This window comes from Euprymna scolopes, chromosome 3 (assembly GCF_053919585.1).
Source record: "Euprymna scolopes isolate OS-2025 chromosome 3, ASM5391958v1, whole genome shotgun sequence".
Classification (NCBI taxonomy): Eukaryota; Metazoa; Mollusca; class Cephalopoda; order Sepiida; family Sepiolidae; genus Euprymna; species Euprymna scolopes.
Genome location: NC_136484.1, coordinates 185,001,420 through 185,020,725, shown reverse-complemented (window position 1 = coordinate 185,020,725; position 19,306 = coordinate 185,001,420). Strand labels below are relative to the sequence as shown.

The 19,306-nt window shown below is 27.6% G+C and overlaps 1 protein-coding gene across 1 annotated transcript in view; it reads right to left on the bottom strand.

Moving 5' to 3' along the window:
* LOC145260356 (arginine--tRNA ligase, cytoplasmic-like) overlaps positions 1-19,306 on the bottom strand; it is a 445,287-nt gene that overhangs the window by 307,624 nt on the left and 118,357 nt on the right. The gene's annotated exons all lie outside the window — the stretch shown is intronic.

Below are 19,306 nucleotides of genomic sequence, written 5' to 3'. Positions count from 1 at the left end.
ACTATTATTATTATCTTCAAATTTTTTTTATTATTATTTTTTAATTATTATTATCTCTTTCAAGATTTTTTTCATTATTTTTTAAATTATTATTATTATTATTATTTCATTTTTTTCATTATTTTTTTAATTATCATTATCTCTTTCAAATTTTTTCCATTATTTTTTAAACTATTATTATCATATCTTTGAAGTTTTTTATTTTTATTTTAAATTATTATATCTTTCAAGGTTTGTTTATTATTTGAAAAATTATTATTATATCTTTCAAGTTTTTTCATTATTTTTTAAAAATTATTATTATAACTTTCAAGATTTGTTCATTATTTTTTTAAATTATTATTATTATATTTTTGAATTTTTTTCATTATTTTTTAAATCATTATCTCTTTCAAGTTTTTTTCATTATTTTTTTAAAAATTATTACTATTATATCTTTCAAGTTTTTCATTTTTTTAAAATTATCTCTTTCCAGATTTTTTCATTAAATTTCAAGCAAGTAAAATATTTGTTTATTTTGTAAAATCGCATTGTAATTTGGCTTTCAAGCACACTTGATGCATATTTTATTTTATTCAAATAAAATCAAACATTACAAAACTTATCTCTCTATTCTCCCCTCTCACTTTCTTTCTATCTTACTTTTATTTCTTCATTATTCATAGTTCCTGTCTTGCTTTCTTTCTCAATCTCTCTCTCTCTCTCTCTCTCTCTCTCTCTCTTATAGCACTCTCCCTCCTTGACTCTAATATCTCTCTAACTTTCTCTGGAAATTGAAAAAAATCCTTACGGCATTATTTAAATTTGTTTTTTATTTGTTTCAAATATCGTTTAAATTTTGTTTTTTATTTGTTCCAAATATTGTTCTTGACTTCTTTTTTATTTTTTCTTCATTTAGATCACTGTCCTGATAACTCCCAAAAGAATGAATATAAAATAAATAAATGTGCCAACATTTTGTCCAACGCAATGATCAAAAAGATTGTATCAGTTTTGTAGGTGTGTCTGGTGTAGTTTTTTACTTTTAGCTGGAAACACACACAACTTTCCTTTATATGATCAATAGACAATCAATTTATAGGAAATCTGCAGAAGTTTAAGAAAATATGAAATATATAAAAAAAAAACAACAAATTTTAGATTTGTTCAAAATGTTCAACTGATACCATCATAAGCATTACAGGTGGTTCATGTTAGGAAATTTTCTTGCCGACATGATCCCTTGCCTTCTGCCCCAACCCTCCAATTGTAATAATGAGGAAGGAAATGGTAGAAAGTATGAAGAGAAAACGTATTCTGATAATGAAAATTAACGTGACTTGATGGGGTGTCAAGAAACTCAAATGCAAAGCTGTAAACTGAAACACTTTTAACAAACAATATCAATAAAATGTTGGAGAAAGATCAAAAGAAAATATGAGTTAAAATCTGAGAAAAAAATCGCTCAAGTGAAAACTCCAAAAAATCTGATACCTTACTAACAAATGCGTGTGTGCAGTTTATACCAATATGCGACGCATATAATGTCTGCCTATTATTGTTTAAATGATCCTCTTCCCCTACAAAAAAAAAAAGAAGAAGCCCCTAAAGGATTATTAGTCCAAATTGTTTTTTCTTTTCCCTTGAAATTTAAATCCAACTTTTTGATTATTGCAATATTTTTGGCATGATTGTTAGGTATGATCGCAAACATTTGGACAATTATATTTATAGCCAGGAAAAAAAAAAAAATTATATTTATAGCCAGGAAAAAAAAAAAAATTATATTTATAGCCAGGAAAAAAAAAAATTATATTTATAGCCAGGAAAAAAAAAAAAAATTATATTTATAGCCAGGAAAAAAAAAATTTATATTTATAGTCAGGAAAAAAAAAATTTATATTTATAGCCAGGAAAAAAAAAATTTATATTTATAGCCAGGAAAAAAAAAATTTATATTTATAACCAGGAAAAAAAAATCAAAAAATTATATTTATAGCCAGGAAAAAAAAAAAAAATTATATTTATAGCCATGAAAAAAAGAAAAAAATTATATTTATAGCCAGGAAAAAAAAAAATATATATATTTATAGCCAGGAAAAAAAAATATATATATATATTTATAGCCATGAAAAAAAAAAATTATATTTATAGCCTGGAAAAAAAAAAATATATATATATATATATATATATATATTTATAGCCAGGAAAAAAAAAAATTATATTTATAGCCAGGAAAAAAAAAAAAATTATATTTATAGTCAGGAAAAAAAAAAATTATATTTATAGCCAGGAGTGATAAAAATAAACAAATCAGGTTCCAGAATTGTTGTATAAAATACTAGCAGGCTGACTTCATGTTAGTCGGGATTGAATGATGATCAATGAATGTTTCAAATTCCTGTATTTTTTTTTTTTTTTTTTTTTTTTTTATTCATCAAAATTGGTGAAATCACCCATTTTCTATCAAATCGATTGTCTGCTCTAGTTGGGGACCCGGGAAGAAGCTTCACAAAAACATGCCTTCCATAGTGACTTAGTTCACAATATACTGTAGTCTACATTGCACTGCATAAAGCCTTCTATTGATTATATAACATTATTTTTATATATAATGGTTTGAATTGAAGGATAAAATGCAAAAGTAAATGATCATACTTCAATTTAAACAAAAATATTCATTTTGAATTTTGAATTCATTTTGAATGCACCCGTCATATCAAATAATCTACTGTTAATTTATATCGCAGGCCTTACTGCTTGTGCGGTGATAATGGCTTGAATTTAAGCTTAAAATGAAAGTCAAGTACCATGGTGCAATTGTGCTTTAAACAAAAACATTCATTTCGAACACGCCTCTGTCATATTAAAAACCTACTGTTGATTTTATGCCAGGTCTTTCAGCTCGTGTGGTAATAAAACTTCTCAAATGCACTCGTGATGTTAGGCTGTGTAAGGTGTTAACTTTGGTTAAAATCGCCTGTTCCTTTTTCCATCGGATTATTTTGATTATCGATACTTATCAAATACATTCCAATACAAAAGCTATCAAAGAACACTGCCAGGCACATAAAGTCTCTTCATGTAAAATTTTATAAAAATCAACCAAGCCGTTTTTGAGTCCATAGGAAACGAACTCACAGATACACACAAAGTTACTTTTATATAAAAGCAGAGATACTGAATCTCTTAATTTTTCAGCAATAGCTTTTTGTCTTGACACAAGAAGAGAACTACGCTATGCCAAACCTCATTTGATTAATACTATCATTCTTTACTTGGAATTCTTTACAATTCAAAGCTCCTTTAACAGGATTAATACTGACAACTTCTAGGATATCCACATTTAATATTTGCAATTGGATAATTTTCTTTTCTCAACAATATTCATTTTGCCATCCTTTTTTGAATCATTTTTCTATTAAAAGCCCAAGTGTAGAAATATTAGATATGAGCTGTAAAAATTTTTTTTTTCTATAGATGGAAACTTCCACTTAAGATTATAATAAATAAGAAAAATTTCCATGCAAAGTTGTACAGTAAATTGTGTCATCAGTGGAACAGAAGGGAAAGCTGTTCTTCATCAATGTGAATGGACAGTAGTTTTGCAATGTTACCTATGGCAATTGGTCAGGAAAATGCAACTCGTGTAAATGTAATTGCTGTAAGAAATCAAATCCCAGAGGAAATAATAGAATCATTTGTGGTTCTTTTTAACTCCTAATGTTCCACCCATAAACAAAAGGAAGAAGAAATTCTGCAAAAATTGCAAAGTTTGACAAGCTGCACCAGTAGTCTGAATAATCAAAATATTAAAAAAATCTGTGTCATAATTAATGTGTTGTCATTTCGAAAAAAATGGTGACCATTAAATTTTCTATCATGAATCATTTTTTTAATTGAATTTGTATTAAGTGTCTTGCTTGATAATTAAACTTAGTTTGATCATCAGAGTGTGGAAAGTTTGTAGAAAGTTCAGAGAACATCTCACAATCCTAACATTCTGAGCCCTCTGAAATATTACCAAAGGTAAGGTCTATGACATGATGTTGTATTACAGTGAGTATTGGGCCCTTACTCAGGCTTCATTTGCTCGACTATAGAAATGACCAGGCAATGATTAGGTGAACATGCAATGTCAAGCCAGACCAAATCCAGAACATTAGGTCAAACACTACTTGAGAAATTGGTCACCCCAAAACTTAATATACTAATAAGGACAAAACGTCTTTGCTGGCTTGGGCATGTTGAAAGACGCAAGAACTATGTCAGAACTTGCAGAAACCTAAAACTAGACAGGAAAAAGAAAGCTTGGCATCTTAAGAAAACATTAAAAAAAAATCAGGCAAGACAGTAAACAGCAGTGACAAATGAAGACAGTCAATCGTTTCAGTCATCAATGGAGACTTAGGATAAGGTGAGCCAGACAGCATTGAATGTCTTTTCAAACGGAATATAGCTGAAAAATCTGGATAGTGAAAGGATGAGGGAATCGTCTAGAGAAAAAATAAGTTTAGCTTTGCACTGGGAAAAACATGCGTGTCCTCTTTAACAAAGAAATCAATGGACTATTAATAATAGATAGTATGTAGACACATTATTTAGTCATGAAAACAGAAGCTTTCTTGGACTGGAATCAAACTTGTTTAAATTTCAGGAACATTTCAACCACTGTTTACACAGCTGTGCATATTGCAAAGCTTTTCTTTGATCTAGAAATTTATGTTTGTTCATAATATTCTATACGTTGCAGTTGTTGTTTTTGGATGCCTTTACCCGGTAACTTAGCCGTAATTTCATACTGAGTGGATGAAATAACCATAATCAGTTTGCTTAAATCAAACCTTTAAAATAATTTGATTCCTAAATACGAAAAACACGTTTAAATATTTCTTTGCACAGTAAAGTATTGGCAAGAAAGATTTCAAAACCTAAATCCAACAAATTGTAAATTGATTTTTGAAAAAAAAAAGTGTGAATTTAGAAATAATAGTTAAAAATGCATGTTATAAAATATTTAGAATTTGATCTCTACATTCATGAACAGATTAACTCAACATTTACTAGAATCAAATATAAGCAAGATGCCCCCCCCCGCCCTCAACCAATTAGAACATGACTTTTTTTATTCTTATTCTTTACAATTTTGTTTTTCAAATCGATTTTTTGAAAAAGAATGTAAGTAAAGTGACAGTTATTGAAATCAGTTTAGTAAATGGAGTTTCCAGAGACAAGAAACCCGGGTATTTTTTAATGGACTACTATATATATATATATATATATATATATATATATATATATATATACATACATACACACACACAAAAATACATAATTAATGGAATAATCAGTGGGGAAGATAACTGTTCAATTGGTTGCACAATTACATCCTCTGGGCACGTCATTTTTAACTTGAATCTGAACGCTATGACTAAGAGGTCAACTTCAACAGCTATGTGACAAGCTGACAAATAAACTCAATGTTTATGTTATATAAAATCATTTAGGGAATTTGTTAAATGCATAGCCATCAGACGAATTCATTGAATGACTTAACGACATCAAATTTAATGTAAATCTGAAATATTTGAATGTTTAAATAGGAGACTGTGTTCATATGTCTTGAAATCCTTGAAAAAATACTCAAAAACGTAATTTAGGAAATTGATGACTAAAACCTATTATTAAAATTTCATAAAAATCGGAGGTTTATATGAATTTTCATGACACGCCCCCCCCATCTACTTTGTATAAACTACCTATAACTAAATATAACCCAAAACTAAACTCCTTATACATAACAGTTATATTCCAATATTCATAATGATTGGTTAATTAGTTAATAAATTTCATAATTAATTAGTTATTAAAAATAAGTTAGTTAAGAAATATTGACTGCATTTGAAAAAATTAATTGCAATAAACCTAACATGTTTTAATTAAACATAATTTTCATATTGAAATAGATTATAGGCGAGTTTTTTTCATATTCACATGTGAAGTTTACAGGGTGTTTTTATGTTGAAATTTAATCAATTTTGATGTGAAATTCACTTTCTTGTTTGTAGATTTTAAATTTTACTTTTTCCCAAATTGTTTCTATTTCTTTTAAAGTACCTATTATTCTTATCATTACTATTAGTAAAAATCTTACCTAATAGTTACAGGTTGAAGCATGGAATTTCTTAAGAGATTCTAATTTCTTAGACAATGACAGGACACAGGTAGGCTAGTACTGAATTAAATTATAGCTGAAGTTTACAGTTTTTATGTTGAAATTTATATGATTTTACCATAAAATAAAAAAAAAAAAAACTGAAACGCCTTCAGGTCAAGACTAAAACCTCTTAAGAGCTCATCTTTGACTTACAGTATGCCGATGATGCTGCAGTCCCTAGCCATACCTCCACCGGACTTCAACGCAGCCTTGACATAGTCTTGAACACCTACCACCGAGCCGATCTTATCAACACCAAGAAAGAAATCCTGCGAAACGTGTCTCCAACTGATGCTTCCATCATCAAAGATATACATCTAAATAATATCAGCAGCTTCACATACTTTGGCTCCAATCTCTCATTCTCCTGCAATCTTGCCAATGAAGTTCAGTATCGCTTTAATAACGCCTCTTCTGCTTTTGGCCACCTGAATGACTGAGTGTTTGCCAACCGCAATCTCAAAACCCATACAAAAGTCGCTGTATACAACAATGCAGTTGTTATACCCTATAGTATGGCTCTCAAGCATGGGTTCCGTACTGCCATTACATCAAGCGTTTAGAGTCATTTCACATCAGACAACTACGACCTCCATCGGTGGCATAAGGTGACCCATTCAGAGATTCACCGGAGTTGCCTCTCTAAAGTCACTCCTTATCTATCGTCAACTTTGCTGGTTGGGCCACGTCATTAGGATGCCCTAAAACAGACTACCTTGACGAGTACTCTATCGTCAGCTCCTTATGGCTGACAAAATTTCGGCTTCCAAAAGAAACACTACAAAGACTGCATCAAGGTTATCCTCAAGCGCTGCAATATCCCATTTCAATCGTTTAGAGACAGCAGACAGAGACACTTGGCGCTTCACATGTGATAGTGAGATACCCTTCTTCAACAGATACAGAACGTCACACACTAGGACACTAACGAGCGGCGGTCACTAATCACCAAAACCCAAATCCTGTCTTCCTGTACTCTACCTGTGCAAAGCAGTATAAATAACGCCTCGGACTTCAGTCATCAAAAGAGTCACAGAGTCAATTAAAAAAAAAAAAAAAATGAAGATGATGTTATCCACATGGATGAACTACCATAACTAACTAATCATATGATTTCAATTTAAAATTCAACTTTTTTTTTTTTTGTGGTGGTGGGGGGTGGTGGGAGTCATCTGAAATTTATTTATTTTTTGAAGTTATCAATTTTATTTCTTTTATAAAATTTTTGGTAAATCATACTCATAAATTGTATTAGGTTACACTCCTTGTATCCAAGTTGCTGTTAAACATTTAAAACAGAAAGTGAAAACTGAACCGTGTACCTACTTAGTATAAAACGTAAATAGTTGCCATCCTATTATTATATCGCATCAGAAAATCTTGTATATGCAAACAATTGCTGCCAATTTAACCAAATGACAAAACTCTCAAAATTTCAGAAGTAAAGTTATGGAGAACACATTGGTACAAAATTATCAAGAGGATTTCTGTTTGCCAGGATGATGCAACAATCCTGTAAAGACAACAGATATCGCATTATCAGTTCATTTTTATTGAGACATCTGGTAACGCCCACCCCCACATGAAGAAAAAAAAGATGATACATCTAAAAAAAATCAGTAAGCAGTTAATAGTTTTCGTATAAAATGTATACACAAAACAGCAAGTTACGTGCATATAAAAACATTGGAAATCAATATCAGATATGTAAAATGAACTTTGTAGGAATCCATTTTTATTGAAAACCATTTATTATTAGACATTGTTTTTTTATTATTAGACATTGATTTTTTTTTATTATTAGACATTGTTTTTTTTATTATTAGGCCTTTTTTTTTTTTTATTAGACATTGTTTTTTTTATTATTAGACATTGTTTTTTTTATTATTAGACATTGTTTTTTTTATTATTAGACATTGTTTTTTTTATTATTAGGCATTGTTTTTTTTATTATTAGGCATTGTTTTTTTTATTATTAGACATTGTTTTTTTTATTATTAGGCATTGTTTTTTTTATTATTAGACATTTTTTTTTATTATTAGGCATTGTTTTTTTTATTATTAGGCATTGTTTTTTTATTATTAGACATTGTTTTTTTATTATTAGACATTGTTTTTTTTATTATTAGGCATTGTTTTTTTTATTATTAGGCATTGTTTTTTTTATTATTAGACATTGTTTATTATTAGGCATTGTTTTTTTATTATTAGACATTGTTTTTTATTATTAGGCATTGTTTTTTTTATTATTAGACATTGTTTTTTTTTATTATTAGGCACTGTTTTTTTTATTATTAGACATTGTTTTTTTTATTATTAGGCATTGTTTTTTTTTATTATGAGGCATTGTTTTTTTTATTATTAGACATTGTTTTTTTATTATTAGACATTGTTTTTTTTATTATTAGACATTGTTTTTTTTATTATTAGGCATTGTTTTTTTATTATTAGACATTGTTTTTTTATTATTAGGCATTTTTTTTTTATTATTAGGCATTGTTTTTTTTATTATTAGGCATTGTTTTTTTTTATTCTACTAAACTTTAAAGATGTCATCATGCTTACTTGTCACTGTGCACACTTCATGAATGTTTCTTGATGGAAAGGCATTTTCTTCTTCTATTATATAAAGGGAAGTCGTCTGTCTTCGTGTGTTTATATGTCTGCTAAAAACTTTTGTCCTCCGCATCTGACCAAGTCAAAGGGCAATAGCCCGAATGCATAATATGTGAAAATTAGAAAAAAAGACTCTGTAGCAGTCAAGTGAACAAGGGGGGGGGGGTCCTTTCATGCATCACTCTTTTCACAAGTCATGCACATCATGTATCAAACTAAAACTATGTTTAACCCTTTGGTCGGTCCAGAATACCTGGAACACATAATGGTTTTGGTCAATTTTGGGGCCAAAAGTAGTGAATTCTGTGACTTATGAAAATGCTTTAAGATACCAAAATAAAATGAAATATTCCCATTTTACCTCTAAGAAACTGTCTGTCCTTGATTTATAGAATGTCCCTAAGCCCTTTATGTTCTCATTCATTATGAATGGTATGCCTGGAAGCATTCTTTTCAACATAGTCCGACTCGACATTCATGACACCAAGTTGTAATCCTTGTACTTTTGAAGCCTTCATTTCTGTTCTTCCTGCAAACACATTTTTTCGTTTTTCTCTGGAATAGTCTCACAGAAGTGTCGTGCTGTAAATTTGGCTTGGTCATTATCCAAACTTGAATAACCTGCTCTTTTCCTAGACTCCTGGTAACCACCAATCAGTCCTTTAACCACACCAATCAAGAATCATGATGGGTCAATTTTTGGCAATCGATGTTTGAATTCATCTTGTACATTATGTAGGTAGTTGTCACAGTTCTGTCTATCAAATGGAAGAATATTTTCTTCCAGCACTTTACAGACCTCCTTTCTGCAACATAGGCGTCAGTCATTTGGTTAGAAACATCGACCCCACCCATGCCAGCATTGTACTCAGCTACCACAGAAAGAATAGTTTTTTTTTAGTTATCATACTTGGTCTTCTCAATGGTCTTTGCAGCAGCAAATGAACTTGCTTTCTGTTTATCCAAAAAATGCCTAACACCTGGCCATTGCGCACTGCGACAATGTCTCCTTTCACCTTCAATTTCCTCTTGATATTCTCAGGTAAACCACGGCAATCAGGACAAACAGTTCTCGTGACATAAATTTCATTTTTCAGCATTTCTGTACACAAAGGAATGATTGTGTAGTAGTTGTCAACCACCAAATGGTGGTGTTTACCATGATGATTTTGCAAGAGTTCATCACAAACATCAAATGGCTGCCCCTTCTGTGACACCTTCAGTCCTGATGTGTGATATATCATGTTGTGCACATAGCCCGTCTCTGAATCAGCAAGATTGTACTCCTTCGATCCCCGCTGATGGTGTTTTTTGATATGAATGTAGTTGACAAGAGAATATCGGTATTTGAAACCAATAATTGATTTTGCCAACATGTTGATGATCCAAGACTTTGCTGAATTTTTATTGCGGATCATAGTTAGGACTTGTTCGCAGTGGCTCCTTCAAGCTATCAGAGGCGTGCATAAATCGGAGAATTAGATTGAATGTTGCATCTTTCATGAGTTTTCAAAACACAGGAACATCTTGTGAAAAATGCTTGGCCTTGAAAAATGATTTGATTGTGAGCATGTAACAGGCTTCCAGGACCGCATTTTTGAATGCTGGTGCAACATTCCTGATTTTGCTCAACACCAGACAAAATAGTTATTTGTCTCATATACAAAGAAGTCCCAGAGAGAATCAGTGTTATGACCAATGAGCCTAAAGAAATACTCAAAATATGTCGCTGGAGAGGTAGTTAGTATTGGAGTCCAGGTTGGTCCACAGTAGGCAGTGAAATCATGGAAGATTGATGGTTTGTCAGCCTGAAGATCTCTAATTGTCACCCAGGGATTATTGGGGACATTATTCAGGGCAGGCCTACATGCTTGCACCGGAATTAGCTGATCACCAACATCAGTATCTGGGGCGTCAGCATCATTTCCAGATTGCAGTGAGTCAGAATCAACATGTTCATAAATATCATCAGTTTCATTCTCGGAATACGCAAAATCACTTCTTTCAACATCACTTCCACTTCCGGAATCGTAATTGTCATCAAAGTCATTCAAAATATTTAGCACTACCTCTACATTGAACAATAATTCCTGATTTCTCTGACTGTGTCAGACTTCATCACCGACATTCATGGGCGCCGCTATTTTCTTCCACAATGAACACATCAGCTCACTCACTCATCAATAAAGTCACCGGACTGTACCATTTTTCAGTGGGGGTGTTATAGTTACATACACATGAATGAAGCACATGGTAAAACGACAATAAGTGACATTATTGCCGTTAGACTGACCTAAGGGTTAAAACGCTTATTTTGCAACGTCATGACATCATAAGCACTCGTGACATCATGTTGGCAAAATAGTTTGGCTGCAAGTTTTTGACTTCTTACCCTCTTTCACGTTTCGGACACTGTGGCTCATTTTTTCTTTTTCTTCTTTTTGGTCACACGAGCACTCCCTGCTATTCTGATTGAAAGAAAAGTTGTTTTGATGCATTTATTTATTTACTTTTTTTTTAATGGTGTGGGAGAGGTTTTTTTTTCCAGCGCACGGGCAAGAAAAAGTGCTCAATATTTGGAGAATAGCTTTTTCTCTTTGTATCTCTTCTGCCGAAATATCTGGCGAGGATGTTGTCATTCTTTTTTGGGGTGATTACATTTTCGTGTTTTTATCCGTCCTTTGATCTTTAGAAATTGTTGTCCATAATGAAAAAGTGCTCAATATCATTAGTATAGCAGGTGTGTCCAAACAGAACTTCATGTTGACCTGGCCAATGCTGGGTATCCATGCTAGTCTAACATATAAGGCAAATAATAAGCAGAGGAATGGAATGAAAATAATTATAAGAAAGAATAAGCAGAGGAATGGAATGAAAATAATTATAAGAAAGAAAGAAGTGGGAGGAAAATGATAGAGAGGAGAGAAGCAAAAGAAGGATGAGGGGGAAAGGAGAATGGTTGGAGAAATAACTATGACAGGGGGTAGAAGGGTTGGGATGAGAAGAGCGAGGGCAATCGGAAGGGTGAGGGATGAAAGAACACAAAGATGAGGGGAAAAACCAAGGAACAAAAAGGAGGGAGAAAGAACAAAAACTTAATGAAGAATATTATGAGAAAATAGATGAATGGAACAAACAAAATTTGATTACTTCAAAGTACGGTTTTGACAGGTATTTGTTAACATTGGTCTTTTTTTAGGCCCACCTGTAATGTTACACTTATGAAAGATTCATTTACAAAGCAAACGCTATGATCTACTACACTAGAATACAGTATTCATATGCTTCCAAAAGATGTAAGAGCGCAAGTGCACACAAAAGATCAAAATTCATAATCTGCATCAGTATCCATTAACCAACATTTCAACCCCTTCCTCCTCCTTCTAGAGTTGATAAAGGACAGAGGATAGCGGATCTATGATTTTAGAAGGCAGTTTCTACGAAAAAGACATTTAAAATGAAACTTGAACTGAATTTGTTAAATCTATTTTACATGCTGGGAGAAATATGATGCTTCCTTCTTCAACATCCATGATTTAAATTGTGAAAAGGGAAGGAGCAGATTCGTAGATGTTCAGAACATATCTTTTACAGATTTGTGAATAAGAGATACTCCATTTTACAGTATTTTTTTTTTAATGTAAATATATCGACATACAACTCCATTTTTTTTTTTAATGCAAATAAATGTTTAATAGTTTCAGTAAAAATACTGAGAATAAAAATACATAACTTTTGAGAGTTTAACATACGCATGTGTATGTGTGTGTATATATATGACAGACAACCACAAAATTCATGCATAAGCCTGAAGAATCCTAGAGTGGATGAAACGCGGAATATTCAGTGTAGCTTAATCGCCATATATATTTTATAACTAACTATATATATATATATATATATATATATATATATATATATATATATACACAAACACACACACAATGTGCGTTCAATAAATTTCCAGACTTTCTTCATATGGTACTTTGATTGATAGTACACACACAGTTCGAAGTAATCTCCTCCAGCTGAAATGCACTTGTTATATCATTCTAACAACTTTTGGAAGGCGCTATGGAAGTCCTCTTGTGTCAATGACCCTCTTTCATCTCCTCAATTGTCTCATAACAGTCTATAAGGTTTTCCTTGAGATTAGGGAATAACCAAAAATCAGAGAGCAAAATCTGAACTATAGGGAGGGTGAGAAACTGCCTTGATGCCCGTCTTAGTCGAATATTCTATAACAAGGATGAAGTTGTGGACTGAAGCATTGTCCTGGTGGAAATGCCACTGACCCAATTTGAAAAGTGCTGAATCTTTTCCTGAACTCCCTTAAAATGTCAACATAGTATTCCTTGTTGTGTGTCCGGTGGGAATCCAGTTCATGCTGTCAAAAAAAGGGGATCATCCTAAGTTTCTGGTTGGATTTGCTTTGTCTGGCCTTCTTGGGTGTAATTTTGAAGAGTAGTATTTCTTTTTCAGGGGAAGAAAAGAAAAAGAAATGTATCCAACTGTTTGGCGAGGTTTTCCTTTGTTTTATTATTTCTGGAAGTAAGTGTCACAGTTAGCTTGAACATTATAAAAGTGATGGGCAAATGTTTATTTAATGGACATTTGATAAGGTCATTTACAAGCACCAATCCATGGTCCAGTGGTTAGAACTATCAGCTATCAATGCGATGGTTGTAGGTTCAATCCACGGCTAAGGAAAGGTGCTAGTCTAGTTGCACTGATGAGTTGTGATACAACAAAACAGTATGGTATGTGGATGATTATATATAGGAGGGTGTTTAGTATTGTTAGGAATTATTATAGCTTTTTCTACATGACAAAAACAAAAACTCCTGAAATTCAGATGAATTCCCCAACATAAGGAGTGTGTGTGTGTGTGTGTGCGTGTGTGTGTAGAGGAGGGGGTATTCTTTGATGAAACAAATGCCAGCTAATTGATATATGATAAATCATTTTAAAGTATGATCAACCAAAATAAATGAAGTCCAGACTCAGAGAAAGAGAGAAAAAACAGCAAAATAGATAAAATCAGTCAAATGTAATGTGACAAATATCAGACTTTGTTTTGGAAAAAAATAAATAAAAAAAGAAAGGAAGAAGAGAAAGAAAAATCGACTTTTTTTAATTAAAAGAAAAACCTTGTCTGTGACAGTATTATTGTATTGAAAAACAGGGTTGATGTGAAACTTTGGTTTTAAAAAAAATTTTTAAAATGACTAAGTTCAGCATCCCCCCACCCCTCCCGCCATTTAGCCCTAACAGTCCGCAGGGGACGTCAAATTCTGGTGAAAATGAACAAACGGTGCAGTTTTTTAAACCTTAACATATGTAAATTTGAGTTCTGCACCATGCAAAAAAAGAAATGACTAAGTCCATCATTTACCCCCCCCCATTTAACCCCAAAAGTTCCTAAGGCCTTAACATATTTAATATATTTAATATATTTAACATATTTAATATATTTAATATATTTAACATATTTAATATATTTAACATATTTAATATATTTAATATATTTAATATATTTAACATATTTAATATATTTAATATATTTAATATATTTAACATATTTAATATATTTAATATATTTAATATATTTAACATATTTAATATATTTAACATATTTAATATATTTAATATATTTAATATATTTAACATATTTAACATATTTAATATATTTAACATATTTAATATATTTAACATATTTAATATATTTAACATATTTAATATATTTAACATATTTAATATATTTAACATATTTAATATATTTAATATATTTAACATATTTAATATATTTAATATATTTAATATATTTAACATATTTAATATATTTAATATATTTAATATATTTAACATATTTAATATATTTAATATATTTAATATATTTAATATATTTAACATATTTAATATATTTAACATATTTAATATATTTAACATATTTAATATATTTAACATATTTAATATATTTAATATATTTAACATATTTAATATATTTAATATATTTAATATATTTAACATATTTAATATATTTAATATATTTAATATATTTAACATATTTAACATATTTAATATATTTAACATATTTAATATATTTAATATATTTAATATATTTAATATATTTAATATATTTAATATATTTAACATATTTAATATATTTAACATATTTAATATATTTAATATATTTAACATATTTAATATATTTAATATATTTAACATATTTAATATATTTAATATATTTAACATATTTAATATATTTAATATATTTAATATATTTAACATATTTAATATATTTAATATATTTAACATATTTAATATATTTAATATATTTAACATATTTAATATATTTAATATATTTAACATATTTAATATATTTAATATATTTAACATATTTAATATATTTAATATATTTAATATATTTAACATATTTAATATATTTAATATATTTAATATATTTAACATATTTAATATATTTAATATATTTAATATATTTAACATATTTAATATATTTAATACATTTAATATATTTAACATATTTAACATATTTAATATATTTAACATATTTAACATATTTAATATATTTAATACATTTAATATATTTAATATATTTAATATATTTAACATATTTAATATATTTAACATATTTAATATATTTAATATATTTAACATATTTAATATATTTAATATATTTAACATATTTAATATATTTAATACATTTAATATATTTAATATATTTAATATATTTAATATATTTAATATATTTAACATATTTAATATATTTAATACATTTAACATATTTAATATATTTAATATATTTAACATATTTAATATATTTAATATATTTAACATATTTAACATATTTAATATATTTAATATATTTAATATATTTAACATATTTAATATATTTAATATATTTAACATATTTAATATATTTAATATATTTAACATATTTAATATATTTAATATATTTAACATATTTAATATATTTAATATATTTAATATATTTAACATATTTAATATATTTAATATATTTAATATATTTAATATATTTAACATATTTAATATATTTAACATATTTAACATATTTAATATATTTAACATATTTAATATATTTAATATATTTAATATATTTAATATATTTAACATATTTAATATATTTAATATATTTAATATATTTAACATATTTAATATATTTAACATATTTAATATATTTAACATATTTAATATATTTAACATATTTAACATATTTAATATATTTAACATATTTAATATATTTAATATATTTAATATATTTAACATATTTAATATATTTAACATATTTAATATATTTAACATATTTAATATATTTAATATATTTAACATATTTAATATATTTAACATATTTAACATATTTAACATATTTAATATATTTAATATATTTAATATATTTAATATATTTAACATATTTAATATATTTAATATATTTAACATATTTAATATATTAAACATATTTAATATATTTAATATATTTAATATATTTAATATATTTAACATATTTAATATATTTAATATATTTAACATATTTAATATATTTAATATATTTAATATATTTAATATATTTAACATATTTAATATATTTAATATATTTAATATATTTAACATATTTAATATATTTAACATATTTAACATATTTAACATATTTAATATATTTAATATATTTAACATATTTAATATATTTAATATATTTAACATATTTAATATATTTAATATATTTAACATATTTAATATATTTAATATATTTAACATATTTAATATATTTAACATATTTAATATATTTAACATATTTAATATATTTAACATATTTAATATATTTAACATATTTAATATATTTAACATATTTAATATATTTAACATATTTAATATATTTAACATATTTAATATATTTAACATATTTAATATATTTAACATATTTAATATATTTAACATATTTAATATATTTAACATATTTAATATATTTAACATATTTAATATATTTAATATATTTAACATATTTAATATATTTAACATATTTAATATATTTAACATATTTAATATATTTAACATATTTTATATATTTAACATATTTAATATATTTAACATATTTAATATATTTAACATATTTAATATATTTAACATATTTAACATATTTAATATATTTAACATATTTAATATATTTAACATATTTAATATATTTAACATATTTAACATATTTAATATATTTAACATATTTAATATATTTAATATATTTAATATATTTAACATATTTAATATATTTAATATATTTAATATATTTAACATATTTAATATATTTAATATATTTAACATATTTAATATATTTAACATATTTAACATATTTAATATATTTAATATATTTAATATATTTAACATATTTAATATATTTAACATATTTAACATATTTAACATATTTAATATATTTAACATATTTAATATATTTAACATATTTAATATATTTAACATATTTAACATATTTAATATATTTAATATATTTAACATATTTAATATATTTAACATATTTAACATATTTAATATATTTAATATATTTAACATATTTAACATATTTAATATATTTAATATATTTAATATATTTAACATATTTAATATATTTAATATATTTAACATATTTAATATATTTAACATATTTAATATATTTAACATATTTAACATATTTAATATATTTAACATATTTAATATATTTAACATATTTAACATATTTAATATATTTAATATATTTAACATATTTAATATATTTAATATATTTAACATATTTAATATATTTAAATTTGAGCAAAAATGCTAAATAGACTTGCACAGAAAATTTTGGACAAATAGTCCCAAAAATGGAGTGTTTTTATTAGCCTAAAAAGAGCCCCTGGTGCACACTCAAGAGTTATTGCAAAGGTAATGGCCGAAACCCTAGAGAAGATCTTCAGTCTGTAGTGGAATGGGGTCATAAATGGATGGTAACGTTCAACACTACCAAGACAAAGCTCGTTTCCTTTAATAATTACATGAAACCTTACCAACCACTAATAGCTATGGCTAGAGGTACTTTACCTGAGAGCACTTTGTTCAAGCTCTTTGGCTTAATGTTCACAGGAAACAAGAGTTAGAATAGATACATCGAGATCATTTCTAAGTCTGCTGCAAAGAAGGTGGGCTCTTTCTATCGTGCTAGAAAGTTACTTACACCTGAAAATATCCTGTACCTCTACAAAGCCACCATTCTCCCATGTATGGAGTACTACTGTCATATTTGGGCTGGTGCAACTGCTACTAGTCTCTCGCTCCTAGACAAGGTTCAAAAGAGAGTCGCCAACCTAATAGGTCCTGAACTGTCATCTAAACTTCAGCCTCTGTCCCAACGACGAAATGTTGCATCCCTCTACCTGTTTTACAAGTATTTTAATGGTGGATGCTCTGATGAACTACAAGCACTTGCACCCCCTCGACGAAAATACCCCCGACAAATCTAACAAGAAGTGAAGTCCCACCCCTACACAGTTGAGATCGCTAGATGTATAAAAGCCTGCTACTCTAATAGCTTCTTCCTCAGAACTGTGGGACTTTGGAATTCTCTTCCAGTTTCCTGCTTCCCAAATTGTACTGACATGTAAAAGTTCAAGTGTAATGTGAACAGACATCTTGCTGCTAAACTCCCTACATAGTACCCCTAGAACTTAGGTCCCTGATAGTAGCCCCCTACATCAAAGTGGCAATATGCCTTGTTTGGGGTGAAAATGTAATAAAAAAAAAATGTTTTTTAAAAGTGTAAACAAACAAAATCATATAGAAATCAGTTACAACTTTTCAGAAAGTTTCATATAGATCCAAGGCATTAATTTTTTTTTTTAAATAAACACAAAAGTGTCAATTTTAGCCATTTTAACCCGAAAGGCACCCCTAGGGGAGCAACCACAGTTTTCCTGGAAAATCCATTCTGTTACTTTTTTACTCATATCAGGTTTAATGTTTGTGCAAAATTTCAAAAAATTCCACGGCGTAGTTATTGAGAAAAGTGTGGATAGACAAATGGATTAACAGATAAGGGTGAATTTACAGGTTCATCCTCCTTTTGTTGGTGGGGGGACCAAAAAAAATTTGCAATGTAATTAATGAAATGCTAAATCAAAACGAAAAAAATAATTTTTTTCTTTTGAATCATGCGAATAATAAATTCAGTTGACTCATAACCGGCAAAGGTCACCTAAGGTGATCAGATGGTGATGATTAACAATTTTTCCCAGAATTTGGGGAAAAAAAAAAATTCCCATTTTAGTGTGAGAGAGGGAGACAGATGATGTAATAACCGGTATAGTGATGCATGGTGATGCATGCAGGGTTCTCTTTCCAGTTAGAGAGATAATTTGATACAGTGGGGGGGGGCGCAATTTCTCCTGAGATAATGGAAAGAGCAAGTTTGGAAAGGGCCAAACAATGCTGAACTGC